Here is a 6,000-nt window from a genome sequence, read left to right on the forward strand (position 1 = left end):
GCTCAGAGAATCCCCTGATGTGCTGGTGAGTGGACCACAAGGTCACAGTGGACATTGACTCCAGTCTTAGGAGTTCAGTTCCAGGCTGCTTTTAATTGAACCCGGTATTTTAAAAATTTGTTTTAAACCTCTGACATTCGTCGTCCAAACAAGGATACAAAATTTTAAGGAAAACATATAGATTTGTAACCTAAAAGAAATGAAGAAAAGAATTTTTTTTTATCCATGGCACAGTGTGTGGATTTTCACTAGTCCTTTGGGAATGATAATAACTCGCACGATAAACATTTCACTGGTACGGATTTTATGACTAATTACATTCCAAGGAGATGAATAAATGTTCTTCCTTGTTCAAGCACTGGGTATTTTAGCATTGCAAAACCTGTCATGCTGTCTTCGCGAGCATTTTTCCCTTATATACTCAGAGACTATGTTCAAATGACCCAATTAAAACTGCCTTTGCACACTTTAACCAGAAAGTCTAGACAAAAGCCGTAGAGAATGTTATATGCTAATAGATGACTATTTCATCTCATTATTTTTGAATATTGATTCCCAAAATAGAAGCATAGTAGAATTCTACAGTATCACTAAGGAACTCAAAAATTCCTCTTCACTAATTAAACCTTGTAGAAAGGGAGCAGTCAGTTTCTTTAAATTGCAAAAGGACACGGATGAGTGGCAGTGCTGGGGGAGTCAGCAGCCTTCTGATTTGAGACAGTAGATGTTTAACACCAGCTCCTTAGTCTTTAAACTTTAAACGAGTGTAAGGGATTTTTTGCATCATTAAAAAATGGCTTTTTATTTTTTTTATTGATATTTATTGAATTCTACATTTTCTCTGCTCCCCTCCCTGCCTCTCCCCTCCTCCCTTGAATCCTCCCCCAAGGTCCCCATGCTCCCAATTTACTCAGGAGATCTTGAACATTTCCTTAAGTGTTTTTCAGCCATTTTAGATTTCTCTGTTGAAAGTTCTCTGTTTAGATCTGTACTCCACTTTTTATTGGATTATGTGTTCTTTTGGTGTCCAATTTCTTGAGTTCTTTGTATATTTTGGAGATCAGACCTCTGTTTGATATGGGGTTAGTGAAGATCTTTTCCCATTCTGTAGGCTGTCGTTTTGTCTTGTTGACTGTGTCCTTTGCTTTAAAGAAGCTTTTCAATTTCAGGAGGTCCCATTTATTAATTGTTTCTCTCAGTGTCTGTGCTGCTGGGGTTCTATTTAGGAAGTCATTCCCTGTGCCAATGCGTTCAAGTATACTTTCCACTTTCTCTTCTATGAGGTTCAATGTGGCTGCCTTTATGTTGAGGTCTTTCATCCATTTGGACTTGAGTTTTGTGCATGGTGAGAGATATGGGTCATTTTCATTTTTCTACATGTTGATATCCAGTTATGCCAGCACCACTTGTTAAATATGCTTTCTTTTTTCCATTTGATATTTTTTGCGTCTTTATTAAAGATCAGGTGTTTGAAGATGTGTGGATTGATAACCGGGTTTTCTATTCGGTTCCACTGATCCTCCTGTCTTTTCTTATGCCAGTACCAGGCTGTTTTCAGTACTGTAGCTCTGTAGTAGAGTTTGAAGTCAGAGATTGTGATGCCTAAAAAATTGTTTTAAGAGGGTCCCTTATAATGTTCAGACTTTTGTGACTTGATTTTGTTCATTAACAAACTCGTTTCTCTGGTGTGGTTCAGTGGGAAGCACTAGCACCGCTTGTGGTGCCCTGGGTTCAACCTCCAGCCTCACAGAAAGAAAGCAAAACAAAGCAAAAACTGAACAAACTGTGTTCTTCCTTCATATTTAAAATTTAAGGTATAGTTCCCCCACTGTATGTGTGTGATATGTGCACAGGTGTTCCAGTGTGCATGCGCAAAAGCCAGAGGACACGGTCTAGTATCCTTCTCCATCCTCTTTGCCTTATTCTTTTGAGGCAAGATCTCTCCCTGAACCTGGCCCTCGCAGTTTCATTGGCTAAACTGGAAGCCAGCATTCCCCAGCACTGGGGTTACAACCGTTCTTGAGATGCATCTAGCTTGTTCCTAGTTGCTGCTGGGGTCTTAACTCAGTTCTTCATGTTGTGATCACTCTTGACCACTGAGCCATCTCTTCAGCCCCCTAAACTGCACTTTCCTTTCAATATAATGTTCCTTGTTCACTGAAAGGTTAGTTTAGAACTCTGTGTGGATCAAAGATTCAGGAAGGTTTTAATTTACCACCCAGATGATTTGGTCATGAGAGAATAAGGTTCACTTTTTTTTTTTTAAAGACAGGGTTTCTCTGTAGCTTTGGAGCCTGTCATGGAACTAGCTCTTGTAGACCAGGCTGGCCTCGAACCTGCCTCCCGAGTGCTGGGATTAAAGGCATGCACCACCACCGCCAGACAAGGTTCACTTTTGATAAAATTCATGGGCTGCATTTAAATTCCTTTTGGCTGACCCTAAGACTTGGAATACCCAGGAGTAAGCTGGCCTCCTGCTCAGCTTCAGCGTGTGTCACAAACATAGGAGGCTTCTTTTTTTTTTTTTTTTTTTTTTTGGTTTTTTTCGAGACAGGGTTCATAGGAGGCTTCTTAAGAAGGTGCAGAGAGGGAACTGTAACTCTTTTAAAAAATGTTACCATGTAAATAATGCTTTTGACCAAAACCAGTTCATTTCTCCAGAGTATTTCTGTCATTTTGTCTCATTGTACAAACAGGTCATTCATCAAGACAGACACTCCTTTAGGAGGCTGGAACGTTTTCAGTCATGCCAAGGAGAGTGAACCAAGAAGGTGGTAATTTTACATGCATCAGGTGCTGTGATTCCAGGCTTACTTCCACACAGTAACAGAACTTTGTATTAACTACAACTGTGTCTTACATGGATTAAAAGGACCAAATTTTGAGTGCTTGTCATCTCAGGTGTCATTTGAAAGAATAAAGGGCTAGGCCCGAAAGAATGAGGTATTTTACTTCAATTTTTATTGTGAAGATTGTTTAAAACTTTTAAAAAGATTAAGGGTCTTATGTTAGAGTTTGCTGTCTTTCTGCATTGGTTTAGAAGTGTTAAAATATTATTTATTTATTTATTTATTTGTATTTGAGGCTAGAGTCTCATTATGTAGACCACTCTGGCCTAGAACTTAAAAATCTTCCTGCCTAGCTGGACGGTGGTGGTGCACGCTTTTAATCCCAGCACTCAGGAGGCAGAGGCAGGCAGATCTCTGTGAGTTCAAGGCCAGCCTGGTCTACAGAGCTGGTTCCAGGACAGTCTCCAAAGCTACAGAGAAGCCCTGTCTGGAAAAAAAAATCCTCCTGTCTCAGCATCTCAAGGTCTTAGATTACCAATATAGGCCATTCACCTGATTAGAAGTGTTACATTTTTCTGATTTTATATGTCCACAGGTGAACATCTTACCTATTTCTCTCCTACCATCATTAGCCTGGCTCCCTACGTGCTGAGTCCTATCTCCTTCCTGGGGTTTTTTTCTTTGGCGCCTCTTAAATTAAATTATCAGTGCAGTTTCCTTTTCATTTTCTTTGCCAGCCACATTTCAGCAGCGTCTCTTATTTCCTTTAATTGTTCCCATGGCAGTTGGGTTCCTTTACTATGGCTATCATGACTAACTACATGGCTGGTAGCAGTCAGCAGAAAGTTATTTTCTTGCCAATCTGGAAGCTAGGAATCCAAGACCAAACTGTTGATTTACTTATTTTTTCATTTTAAAAGTTTTATTATACAAAATTACATAAAGCTATTCTCATGGAAATATATGCTGTGCTTTGAGAATGTTCTCTACATACCCTGCTGCACCCCCTTTCTCTCTCCTCCTGGCTCCTATCAGTCCCCTTTGTACCCCAGGTGATTTGGCTTCTACTCTCATGCCATCTGTACGTATGTGATTTTATGTACCTGTAAGTCTGGGCCACACAAATGAGGGAAAATATGCAATATTTGTCTCTCTCAGACTGACTTGATTCACTTAACATGATTTTCTACAGTTGCACCCAATTTTCCGCAAACAACCTAATTTTATTCTTACCACTGGAAAAAAAAATTCCATTGCATATATAAAACCATTCCTCTGTTGAGGATACCTAGGTTGGTTCTGTAATTTAGCTATTGTATATGGTAAACATTGATGTGCAAGGATCTCTGTGATATGTTTTCGTAAGAATCCTTTCAGTAAATCCCCGAGGAGGTGTGTAGCTGGATCATTTGAGAGGTCTGCTTTCTGGTTGGGAGGAGCCGCTTTACTGACCACCTGAGTGGCTGGAGTAGCTCACATTCCTATGAGCCAGTGTATACAAGTTTGATGTGGGATTCCCCTCTGTATGCTGTGAATACCATTGGTTAATAAAGGACTGTCTTAGGCCCGTGCAGGGCAGAATAGAAGTAGTCAGAGAAAACTACACTGAATGCTGGGAGAAAGAAGGCAGAGTCAGTGAGAAGCCATATAGCTGCTGCTGCTCGAGACAGATGCTGCACAGAACCTTGCCGGTAATCCATAGTCACGTGGTGATACACAGATTAATAGAAATGGGTTAAATTAAGATGCAAAAGTTAGCCAGTAAGAAGCTAGAGCTAATGGGCCAAGCAGTGATTTAATTAATACAGGTTTTATGTGGTTATTTGGGGACTGAGCAGCCGGGAACAAACAAGCAGCCTCCTACAACATGAGTTGTCTGCTTCTGGATCAGCATTTTGTTATTTGTTTTCTCCATAAATGTTGTGCTTACTATGATGAGATGGAATCTCAGTGTAGATTTTCATTTCATGTCTCTGGTAGTTAATGATGTTGAATGTTTATTGACTGAGTTGTTCATAGTTTTAGTGTTTAGTGCTTTTTAGTTCTTTATATATTTAGGTATAAATCCTCTGTCAGATGTATATCTGGCAAAGATTTTCTCTCATTCTATAGCCTTTCTTCCCTTGGTTGCCTCCTATGCTATACAGAAGCTTTTTTTATTCCATCTGTCAGTGTTGGTGCTATTTCCTGAACAATGAGAGCTTATTCAGAAATTACTTGCCTGTGTCGATATCGTGACAATATCAGTGTCCCTACTTTCCTTCATCACTTTTAAAGCTTCAGCTTCTTGACCCATTTAGAGGAGATTATAATATGGAGTGAGAAATAGAACTTGGTGTCATCTTACATGTGTGAACATCCAGTTTTACCAGCACCATTTGTTAGAAGCTGTCTTTTGAAGGTGCCAGCAGATGGCCATGGTCACACAGTCTTCCTCTGGACCAGGCTATGCCTCAGCCTCTCTGCAGCATCACATGCCCCATCCCATTAGACTAAGGCCCAGCCTACCAGAGGAGACATCTTAGTCCCCTCTATAATGACCTCATCTCCAAAAGCCATCGCACTTCAAGAAATGAACTTTGAGAGGGGGTGAGAAGCCCGTAATCCAGCCCATTACAGGATCCCACAGTAGACATCACAATGATTATTGGTCAGAGACAGGGCCAACTGAGAGTCAGGGTTGCTGCAGGACTAAGAAGACTAAGAATAAGGCGTACCTGAGCACATGGCTTCAGGTCATCCAAGTTTTTCAGCTGAAGGAGAATGAAATAAAATTCACTGTGAGTATGCGCCACATTTTCCCTATCTGTTTTTCATGGATGGACAGGTAAATTGTGATTAGCGCTGTCGTGAACATTACAGCGTAGATGTCTCTTTAGCTTGTGGTTTCATTTCTTCTGGTTGAATATTCACTAGTGAGGTCGCTGTATCATATGGAACTTGTTTTTGTTAAGGGACCTCGACACTGTTTCCCAACATGGCTGTACTAATTTGCACCCTCCCAACAGAATGCAAGGACCCTCCTTTCTCCAGAACTTTGCCAACATTTGTTATCCGACTGGACTCATGTGGTACCTCATTGTGGGCCCTTTGGTCTTTAAAACAAATGAACTCAGCTAGTCCGGTTTTATCCCATGCTTTTTCAGACCCAGGCCAGCTGGCTTTGGTGAGTTCCCGATAGAACATCCCCATTGTCTCAGTGTGTGGGTGC

The 6,000-nt window shown here is 40.7% G+C and overlaps 1 protein-coding gene across 6 annotated transcripts in view; it reads left to right on the forward strand.

Moving 5' to 3' along the window:
• The window catches only part of Nme7 (NME/NM23 family member 7), a 142,993-nt gene that overhangs the window by 121,612 nt on the left and 15,381 nt on the right, over window positions 1-6,000 (forward strand). The window lies entirely within an intron of this gene.

Source organism: Microtus ochrogaster (genome assembly GCF_000317375.1).
Source record: "Microtus ochrogaster isolate Prairie Vole_2 chromosome 6 unlocalized genomic scaffold, MicOch1.0 chr6_random_2, whole genome shotgun sequence".
NCBI classification, from domain to species: Eukaryota; Metazoa; Chordata; class Mammalia; order Rodentia; family Cricetidae; genus Microtus; species Microtus ochrogaster.